Below are 12,136 nucleotides of genomic sequence, written 5' to 3' on the forward strand. Positions count from 1 at the left end.
TATGTTTAATTGGCAATTAAACCCATTTTAATTTCCCTCTAGCACACCAGACTTTTTCTGTCTGTACCTCATGATATAAATTTTGCTATTTGATTTTCACCTGAGTTGTTTCCTTTAATATGCAAATGTAGGGCTATTTAGCTGACAACTGTCTAGGGTGGTGAAATAGGTTATCAAGAATTTGAAAGTCTAAGATACGAAAAATAAGGGTCTTTATGAATTTATAAGATGTACTTCTGGCATACCTAATACATCTATGTTATATGTGTTGTGTACACAATGTTTCACTACTGAAAATATATGTAAGAGCTCTAATTAATTGGCATAAGAAAATAAAAGCACTTGAATGAAATACTTTATCAGGAAAAAAGAGAAGACTAGTTAAATGCTCTTTCAAGTTTATGTAACTTAAGTAAAATCTTTAATAAATAAGCTAGCTTTAAAATTATTGGTAAAGTAATATTAGAAATGTCTTAAGATTTGCCACTATACCCTTTTGTTTACATTTATTAATCAAGAAATTTTATACTTATCCCTGCCAAATACTATAAGGTGTCAAAATTTGGAATGGGGTTACAAAACTGTAAACCTGGTCCAAAATAGAATGATCTTTGCTTGTGTAATTTTAAATAAATAAGACATTGATATTGGTTTAATGAAAATAGCTACATCTTGAATTCAGTAAGATTAGCATAACTTCTAATCTTGTGGCTTTAGGCAGTCTGGTCCAAAAGCAGTAAGGTTTGTATTGGCAAAGGGCAGTTATCATCTTTGTTTCAAAGCTAAACTATAAATTATTCCCAAAGTTAGTTTGGCCTGTGCCCAGGAATGAACAAGGACAGCTTGGAGGTTAGAAACAAGATGGAGTCAGTTAGATCAGATCTTTTTCACTGTCTCAGCTATAATTTTGCAATGGTGGTTCCATAACTTTAAATGATGACTATTGCAGTTTTCATAAAATATCTAGGTAAAATGGTTAAAATAATTAGGTAAATATAATGGGATAAATACTTGTAGACACACATATCATAATTTAGAATCTAATGTGATATTAAATAACAGATATTTCATTATTTGGGTATTTTCCAATAAAAATATACTGTAGAAAAACTTTCTAAAAACAAAAAAAGTGTGTCCTTCTTAAAAAAGTGAAGAATTTTTGCCTAATTCAAAGCTTATTTTTAAATAACTTTGTTATATATAAAACAAGGCAAAAGGAACTGGGAAATAACAGAGATGTAAAGAAAGTTATAAAAATAAAGAAGTTTCTTTTTGGTAAGAAAGCTTAAGGAAAAATAATTTCATATGAGAAAGAATCTTGTATGGTAAATTTAGTCCTTGAATAAAATGACTGGTTGTTTAAGAACGAGGGATGTTCAGGACAAGCCAGAAAGTCCAAGCATGTCATGAATGGTCTGTGTCAGTCGCAATAGGAGGATTTAAAAGAAACAAAACAAGCTGTATATAATCAAATATAATGATCAAGTTGTCTGTAATTAAAGGGAAATTATAACGGTCTTTCTAGAGATTGGGTTTGATGTAAAAAAAACACTGTACACTAAATAATTGATTAGAACAATGAAATTCTCTTACAGGATTGTTTTACTCTTATTTTCATTTTTTTGAGACGGAGTCTTACTCTGTCACCCAGGCTGGAGTGCAGTGGTGTGATCTTGGCTTGCTGCAACCTCCGTCCCCCGGGTTGAAGTGATTCTCATGCCTCAGCCTCCTGAGTAGCTGGGATTACAGGCGTTTGCCACTATGTCTGGCTAATTTTTATATTTTTAGTAGAGACGGAGTTTCACCATCTTGGCCAGGCTGGTCTTGAACCCCTGATCTCATGATCCACTTACTTTGGCCACCCAAAGTGCTGGGATTACAGGCATGAGCCACTGTGTCCGGCAAGGATTGTTTTACTCTTAATAAATTATAAGAGATTTTAATTTTTTTAACCTAAAGTTCAACTTTTATTGCATCTTGCTGTTTTCAGTTTTCTCTCCCTTCTTAAAGGGCATGAAATAGTAACACTCTCCTTCAACTCATTTTCAGCTCATATAATTTTTTCCCCTCAAGTTCTGTTTGTTGTGAGATGAAATTTTGGTGGGGACACAGCCAAACAATTTTGCAAGGATTTCAAAAAAAAAAAAAGGCAAAAATCTTCATTTTTTTGAGAGAGAAGACTTAATTTTCCAAACAATAACCCCTAATAAAAACAGCATGAACCATTTTTTTTTTTTTTTTGAGATGGAGTCTCGCTCTGTCGCCCAGGCTGGAGTGCAGTGGCGCAATCTCGGCTCACTGCAAGCTCCGTCTCCCGGGTTCACGCCATTCTCCTGCCTCAGCCTCTCCAAGTAGCTGGGACTACAGGCGCGCGCCATCACGCCTGGCTAATTTTTTTGTATTTTTAGTAGAGACGGGGTTTCACCGTGGTCTCGATCTCCTGATCTTGTGATCCACCCGCCTTGGCCTCCCAAAGTGCTGGGATTACAAGCATGAGCCACCGCGCCTAGCCAGCATGAACCATTTTTAAATAAATGCACCTAACAATGCACCTTAAGGGACTAGAGAAGCAATAACCAACAAAACCCAAAACTCACAGGAGGAAATAAATAATAAAGATTAGAACAGAAATAAATAAAATTGGGACTAAAAAATAATAGAGAAGATCAATGAAACAAAAAGCTTGTTCCTGGAAAAGTTAAACAAAATTAATAAACCATTAGCTAGACTAACTTAGAAAAAAAGAGAAGACCTAAATAAATAAAATAATAAATGAAAAAGAAGTCACAAGCAGATACCAGATAAATAAAAAGGATCATTAGAGACTATTGTGAACAACTATACACTAATGAATTTGAAAATGTAGAGGAAATGACAAAATTCCTGGACATATAAAACCTATCAAGATTGAACCAAGAAGAAATAGAAAACTTCTACAGACCAATAATAAGTAATGAGATTGAATCTGTTAGAAAAGAAAAAATCTTCCAACAAAGAAAAGTCCAGGACTGGATGGCTTCACCACTGAATTTTACTGAACATTTAAAAAACAATGAATACAAATTATCCTCAAACCATTCCAAAAAAACTGAAGCACAGGCAATGTTTTCTAACTAATTCTAACTCATTCTACAAGGCCAGCATAACTCTGATACCAAACCAGACAAGGGCACAGAAAACAATGAAAGCCAATATCCTCCATGAACATAGACACAAAAATCTTCCACATAACTATTAGCAAGCCAAATCTGGCAACACATCAAAAAGATAATACAACATAATGAAGTGGGATTTACATAAAAATGCAAGAATGGTTCAACATTTGCAAATTAATAAATGCCATATATCACTTCAACAGAATGAAGGACAAAAACTATGATCATCAAAATAGATGCAGAAAAAGCTTTTGATGAAAACTTCAACATCCTTGCATGATAAAAATCTTTTAATAAATTGGGTATAGAAGGAAATAATTTTAATGTAATAATGGCTATATAAAAAAACCCATAGCTAACATCTTACTGAATGGGGAAAAGCTCAAGCTTTTCCTCTAAGAACTGATACAAAAACAAGGATTCCCAGCCGTACTACTCTTACTCACCGTAGTACTGGATGTCCCAGCTGGAGCAATTAGGCAAGAGGAAGAAATAAAGGGCATGCAAATTGGAAAGGAGGGCATCAAATTGTCCTGTTTGCAGATGACATAATCTTATACATACAGAAAACCTAAAGACTCTACCAAAAAACTCTTAAAACTAATAGAGGAATTTGGTAAACTTGTAGGATACAAAGTTAATATACAAAAATCAGTAGCATTTCTATTCACAAACAGTGAGCTAACTGAAAAGAAATCAAGAAGGCAACCCCATTTAGCTCTAAAAAATAAGATAAATGCCTAGGAATAAATTTAACCAAGGGAATAATAGACCTCTATAGGGAAAACTATAAAACAATGATGAAAAAAATTAGAGGGCACAAACAAATGAAAAAACATCCCATGCTTATGGATTGGAAGTATTAATATTGTTCAAATGACAATACTACCCAAAGTAACCTACAGATTCAATGCAATTCTTATTAAAATACCAATGACATTCTTAACAAAAATAGAAAAAAAAAATTCTAAAATTCCTTGTGGAACTAGAAAAGACCCTGAACAGCCAAAGCAATTCTGAGGAAAAAAGAATAAAGCTGGAGGTGCCAAACTACCAGACCTCAAATTATGCTACAAGCTGTAGTAACAAAAACAGCATGACACTGGCATAAAAATAGACATATAGACTAGTGAAATAGAATAGAGAATCCAGAAATTAATCCACATACGCACAGCCAACTGATTTTTGACAAAGCTGCCAAGAATAGTCATTAGGAAAAGAACAGTCTCTTCAACAAATGGTACTGGGAAAACCAGATATCCATATGCAGAAGAATCAAACTAGATCCCCACCTCTTACCTTAGAAATCAACTCAAAACAGATGAAAGACTTAAATGTAAGACCTAAATGATAAAACTATTATTAATAGCAAAAAACATATGGGAAACATTTCAGGACATTGGTATGGGAAAAGATTTTATGAATAAAACATTAAAAGCACAGACAACAAAAACAAAAGTAAACAAATGGGATTATATGTAACTAAAAATTTTCTGCACAACAAATCAAACAGAGAGTGAAAAGAAAATGTACAGAATAGGAGAAAATGTTTGCAAACTGCTCCTCTGACGAGGGATTAACATCCCAAATACATAAGGAACTCAAACATTTTAACGGCAAAAACCCCAAACAATCTGATTTTTAAATGGACAAATAATCTGAACAAACATTTCTCAAAAGACAACATGCAAATGGCCAAAAAATATTTGAAAAAAAATGTTCAACATCACCCATCATGAGGCAAATGCAAATCAAAACCACAATAAAGTATCATTTCACCCCTGTTAAGATGGCTATTATTAAAAAGACACACAGTAACAAATGCTGGAGAGGATGCAGATAATTGAATTCAAGATTATCCATGTTGACCAACTGCTATCCCCAAGCAACCGCAGCTAGAAGAACAACATAGAAATCCTTTTTGAGAGAGAGAGAGAAAAAAAAATCTTCAACACAGGACTAAAGAATTCTTGGCTGGGTGCAGTGGCTCATGCCTGTAATCCTAACACTTTGGGAGGCTGAGGTGGGTGGAACACTGGAGCCCAGGAGTTCGAGACCAGTCTGGGCAACATGGCAAAACCCTGTCTCTACAAAAAATGCCAAAAAAAAAAAAAAAAATAGCCAGGCATGGTGGCACCTCTAGTCCCAGCTATTCAGAGGCTGAGGCAGGAGAATCAGTTAAATCCAGGAGGTAGAGGTTGCAGTGAGCAGAGATTGCATCATTGCACTCCAGCCTGGGTGGCAAAAAATTTAAAAAAAAAAAAAAAAAAAAAAGGATTCCCACAGATAAAAGTCCAAGGGAAAAAAAAATGAGTTCATAGAAAAAAATTACAGGCCAGGCATGGTAGCTCTCGCCTGTAATCCCAGCACTTTGGGGGGTTGGGTGGGCAGATCACCTGAGGTCAGGGGTTCGAGACCAGCCTGACCAACATGGTGAAACCCCATCTCTGCCAAAAATACAAAAATTAGCTGGGCGTGGTGGCAGGTGTCTGTAATTCCAGCTACTTGGGAGGCTGAGGCAGGAGAATTGCTTAAACCCAGGAGGTGGAGGTTGCAGTGAGCCAAGATTGTGCCACTGCACTCCAGCCTTGGTGACAAGAGCAAAACTCTGTCTCAAAAAAAAAAAAAAAAAAAGAAAGAAAGAAAGAAAAAACTACAAAACACAGGGAAAAAAGCAACATGAGTAAAACTGGTAGAAACAACAAACATAGAAATAGTCTTCAAATAATTAGAATTATTTGACACAGAAAATATTATACATATGTTAAGAGTAATAAAAGAGCAAAATGAAAATTTAAGCAGGAAACAAGAGACTATAGACACCAAGCAAAATTGAAAAAGGACCAAATAGAACTTGTAGAAATGAAAAATAACTGACATTAATGACATAGCAGAAGGGTTAAAGATAGGAATAAACAGAGCTAAAGAGAGAATATCACTTTAGTGATAAGTAGAGCTAAAGAAACTATCCCGAATGCAGCCTGAAAAGACAGAGGTAGGAAATAAGAAAAGATTAAAAGACATGGAGGATGTTATGGACTGAATGTTTGCTCCTCACCTTCCCTCTGAAATTTGTATGTTGAAATCCTAATCCCCAATATAATGGTACTAGGAGGTGGATCTGTGGGAGCTAATAAGGGTGGAGCCCTCATGAATATTAATGCCCTTATAAGAGGGGCCAGAGAGTTCTCTAGTGCTCCTTCCACTAAGTGAAGATAGAAGAAGTTGGCAATCTGCAACCTGAAAGAGAGCCCTCACCGGAACCCAACTGTGATGGCATCCTGATCTCAGACCTCCAGTTGCCAGAACAATGAAAAATACAGGTTTGTCATTTAAGCCATCCAGACTATATAATTTGTTATAGCAGCCTGAACTAAGATGCAGATAATGTGGGAAGATCTAACAGATATCTTTTGGGAGTTCCAAAAATAGATAACAGAATTAGAAGCCCTATTCAAAGCAATAATGGTTGATAATTTTCCAGAATTGGTAAGACATCAAGTCTCAAACCCAGTAATCTTAATGACTCCTAAGTATGATAAATAAAAAGAAATCCACACCTAAATATATCCCAATTTTAAAAAAAGTGAAGAGCATCAAAGACAAGTTAAAAAATTGGCAAAGCGGCTGGGCATGATTGCTCATGCCTGTAATCCCAGCACTTTCGGAGGCCCAGGTAGGCAGATCACCTGAGGTCTGGAGTTTGAGACCAGCCTGACCAACATGGAGAAACCCCATCTTTCCTAAAAATACAAAATTAGCCAGGCGTGGTGGCACATGTCTGTGATCCCAGTTACTCAGGAGGCTGAAGCAGGAGAATTGCTTCAACCCAGGAGGCAGAGGTTGTGGTGAGCCGAGATTGCACCATTGCGTGACGCTATCTCAAAAAAAATGTATATATATATAAATATCGGCAAAGCTGCCAGAAATAAAAAGATAAATCCTCTAAGGAGGAACACCACCATACTGGTTGCATATTTTTTCATGAGCAACGGTGAAATGTAAACACCAAGGAAGTACTATATTTAGTATTATTTGGGAGAAAACTATTGTAAAATTACAATTCCATTACCAACAGTTTTGCTCAATTAGTGGGTTAAATAACAACAATTTCAGATAATCTCCACTTCAAACCTGGTTCAATTTAACTGTGAAAATAGTCTTTCTTTTTTTTTTTTTTATTATACTTTAAGTTTTAGGGTACATGTGTACAACGTGAAGGTTTGTTACATATGTATACATGTGCCATGTTGGTGTGCTGCACCCATTAACTCGTCATTTAACATTAGGTATATCTCCTAATGCTATCCCTCCCCGCCTCCCCCCACCCCACAACAGGCCCTGGTGTGTGATGTTCCCCTTCCTGTGTCCACGTGTTCTCATTGTTCAATTCCCACCTATGAATGAGAACATGCCACGTTTGGTTTTTTGTCCTTGCGATAGTTTGCTGAGAATGATGGTTTCCAGCTTCATCCATGTCCCTACAAAGGACATGAACTCATCATTTTTTATGGCTGCATAGTATTCCCTGTTGTGTATGTGCCACATTTTCTTAATCCAGTCCATCATTGATGGACATTTGGGTTGGTTCCAAGTCTTTGCTATTGTGAATAGTGCCACAATAAACATACGTGTGCATGTGTCTTTATAGCAGCATGTTTTATAATCCTTTGGGTATATACCCTTTCTCAATGAACTTCCAAAGAATATAGTTCAGGCCAGACACAGTGGCTCAAGCCTGTAATCCCAGCACTATGGGAGGCTGAGGTAGGAGGACTGCTTAAGTCCAGGAGTTCGAGACCAGCCTGGGCAACATAATGAGACCTTGTCTCTACAAAAATGCCTAAAAAATTAGCCAGGCATGATGGCACTTCCCTGTAGTCCCAGCTACTCCAGAGGCTGGGACTCTCAAGAAAATAAAAAACAAAGAATATAGTTCAGGCAGGAAAAAAAAATGATCTCAGATGGACAGTCTGGGGTACAAAAAAAGGATGGTGAGCAAAAATATTGTGGGAAAATATTTTAAAAATTGATGATACAGAAGAATATTTGAAATGATGAATTTGGTACTACATGATCTCATTCATATATGGAATCTAAAAAAGTTGATCTCATAAAGAGTAGAATAGTAGGTGGGGCATGGTGCCCACCCCTGTAATCCTAACACTTTGAGAGGCCAAGGCAGGCAGATATCTGAGGTCAGGAGTTTGAGACCAGCCTGGCTAACATGGTGAAACCCCATCTCTGCTAAAAATACAAAATTAGCTGGGCGTGATGGCGGGCGCCTGTAATCCCAGCTACTTGAGAGGCTGAGGCAGGAGAATTACTTGAACCCTGGAGGCAGAGGTTGCAGTGAGCCAGGATCACGCCACTGCACTCCTGCCTGGGAGACAGCGTGAGACTCCATCTCAAAAAAAAAAAAAAAAGAAAAGAGTAGAATAGTGGGTCACCAGAAGCTAGGGACAGTAGGGAAGATGGGAAAATGGGGAGAGGTTGGTTAATGTACAAAGTTACAGTTAGAAGTTCTAATTATTGCACAGTATGATGATTACAGTTAACAATAATGGATTGTATATTTCAAAGTAAGTAGAAGAGAGGATTTTGAATGTTCTCATCACAAAGAATTGATAAGTATCTGAGGGATAAGTATACTAATTATCCTGTCTTGATCATTACACAGTGTATACATGTATCAAAACATCACATTGTCAAAATTAAAAAATGAATTTGAATACAATCAAACAATCCAACTATTCCAGGGCATAAGAAGCTTGCTACTTTCGACTCTGCTTTTCTCACCTCCACACTGCATTTTGAACTGCTGTCTACTTTTTTGCACATTTTTCCCTGTGCTCTGACCACAGCCTTCTCCCAGTGTCAGCCTCCATATGCATGGTAAAGACCCTCTCCTGTCTCTTGTATGTAACTTAGATGTTACTACCATGACCCTGGATTAAAATAATTGGTAGAATGGGCCTGGATGATCCAGAAACTTTAGAGAAAGAACTGAAAAATATGTGACCATCCATATGGCAAGCCATCCAGTGCCTTAATTTTAGAGAAAATATAAAATGTTGATTACGTTCTTCTTGCAAAGTATGGGAGGCAGAAAACCATTTTGTTTTTCGAAGTCAACTACTAACTTGCATTAGTCTGGTTTCTCTGAGAAGCAGATGCCAAGAAAGGATTAAACGATCAAAGATTTTATTAGGAGAAACACCTGAGAGAGAAAATGGAGGTAGCTAGGTAAGGTTGAGAGGGCCACCAGTCAGTCATATAAGTTTGATCCTGAGTGAAAGAGAGAGGGAAGGAAGAGTTGGTGAAAGCATCCTATATTGCCTTTCACTCTCCAGAAGTTTTGGCAAGGCCACTGGGGAGTTCTTGAGCCAAAGTCAGATGTCAGAGTCCGACAACTCTCAGGAACAGACCTATCCCTGCAGGACTTAGTCATTGACTGGGAGCGGCCCATGGGAAGACTGTTCTCAGAGAAAATGCACAGATGGATCAGACCACAGCCAGCCAACCCCTCTATCAACTAAATCCCCTGTAGTTGGCCAGCCAGGTGTAGTCTCTTGGTCACCACCCGAGCAAACATCTGGGCTTTGGAGGAGGAGATTTCTATACATATGTAAAAGAAGAAATTTCAGCCTGGTGACATCATTATTGATCAGTTCATTGACAGGACAATTGTAAGTTCTCAAATCTTCTATGACAGGAGTCACTCTTGTGCCATATTCCAAAGCCTAAACCAAGCTGCCCCCAAACTAAAGAGGTTCTCTGCAACTGCCAAGAAGCTAGGACTGTGATGTCACTCAAAGGGGACAACGGACACAAACGTAGGCCTCTGTTTTAGCTCCTGAGCAGAAATATTCTTGTTCTATACTGAAGGGGTGGATATTGTATGACTACAAATCCAGAGGTGGAATTCTAGAGGGAATAAGCTGGAATTTACTATGCCAGCATTGCCATGGCTACAGACAGTGATTGCTATAAGGAGCATGAATATGCAGTTAACAGAGTTTTGAAGACCCTGACAGAAAATGCAAATAAGATCTTAAATTTACTCTTCATTTATCATATCACATATAGGGTTCATGGAATATTCAAAACCTCTTTATTATGTGAAGAATAAGAGCTAATTTTGTTAGACTATAAGACATTAAAATAACATGGCTGCCCAGGAGAAAAGATTATAATTTCAGTCACATTGGGATACTTAACTTGAAATAATGTGATAAATACATGCAGTTTCATGTCTTGCTCATTTAGGAAGAACTAACGATATGACAAGAAATTGCTTATGTTGGAAGCTCCTACAAGACCACTGCTTAAAATATACAGAAAAGCAAAGCAAATCAGCTGTAAACATATGGAAAAAGATCATACTTCATTAATTATCAGAGAAAAAGTGCAAAATTAAGATAACGAGGTAATATTTTACCTCTATTAAAATTTGTAAAAATAAAAGTTTGAGTGGTAACATCCACTGTTTTCTTTGGGCAAGGGATATGAAAAAAAAGGACATTTCTGGGACATTCATTGGTATGACTATAAATAAGTACAATCTTTCTGTAAAGTAATTTAGTAAAATGTATCGAAAATTTAAAAGTAGCTATACTCTTTGAATTGGTAACTCTATTCTCGTAATTTATCTTAAACAAATTATCAGCAATACAGTTATATATAAAAATTATATTCATACAAATTTATAATAGCAAAAATTTAAAACAATCTGAAATACCAAATATTTGGAGGTAAAGTATGGTACAGCTATAATTAGACTCTGATGTAAACAATGAAACTGAAGATCATGTTTTCAAAGAATATTGTCCTCAAGAAATGGTTACTCCAAAATGTGAAAAATCAGGATATAATTTTACAGTATTTTGTTTTTAAAATTCTATATATCCACATAAAAGGACTAGAAATGAATACACAAATCTTCTGTTGTTTGGGGGATGATGGGATAATGGGTACTTTCTATTTTAGCACTCTTCTGCATATTTACATTTTCCACAATAAATGAAATCAAATAGCAAAGTCGATCATTTTAAAAAAGGAAAACATCCTGAGAAAGTTCCAGTTCTTGAAAACACACTGATTCTGGTGAGGCAAAATTTGAGGCTGGAGTATTATGAAAAGTCATTTTTTTCTTAAAAATAAACTCTATGCACCATAGAAAAAGGATTATTAATGTCTATATCCCACAATCATATTTGTATGTATCAGTTTATGATAGTCTATAAACTATTTTAAGACTATATACACAATGTAACATGTTGTATACTTTTCAGATTTATATTTTATTTCCACTCCTTTCACACCATATCATTCTTCAAGTACCAAAGTCCCTAGCTAGTCTTTTTCTCTCTTCTCTAATGTTTAAGAATTATTTCCAGAGCTGTACTTAGTGGGAAGAATAAGAAAAAATATGTATGCTCCATTTGTTTAGAACCAGAAGTCTCTTCTCTCAAATATCACTTCTTATATTTTAATGCTGTTATTAGGTATAATTGGCTTAGAATTGATGTTATCTTTCTGATCAATCAAATCTTTTATTATTTAGCAGGGTCCCCCTTTATAATCTAGTAGTCACTTTTTGCCTTAAATGTTTTATTATAATATAGATAGTATCTAACTTTCTTATGGCTAATATTTGCCATTGTATCTTTTCCATTCTCTGTCAACCTTTTAATGTCTTTTGAATATGACTTTTGGAAACAGTATAGTGCTAGATTTTTTAAAAATTTGAACGGACAATTTTTGCTTTTTAATCTTTTTGTCACTAATTATATACATATTTGCATTTCTCATCAATTTTTTATGTTTTGTATTTACCTTTTCCTCATTTCTTGTCTTAAGATTATCTCCTTCAAAGGTATACACTCTATTGTCTATTCTTTTAGTGGCTAACCTATTTTGACAAGCATTCTTAACACAGTCATCAGTTAATCATTTATTTTTACCTTGAACCTTAAGAA

Source organism: Hylobates moloch, unplaced genomic scaffold (genome assembly GCF_009828535.3).
Source record: "Hylobates moloch isolate HMO894 unplaced genomic scaffold, HMol_V3 SCAFFOLD_36, whole genome shotgun sequence".
Taxonomy (NCBI): domain Eukaryota; kingdom Metazoa; phylum Chordata; class Mammalia; order Primates; family Hylobatidae; genus Hylobates; species Hylobates moloch.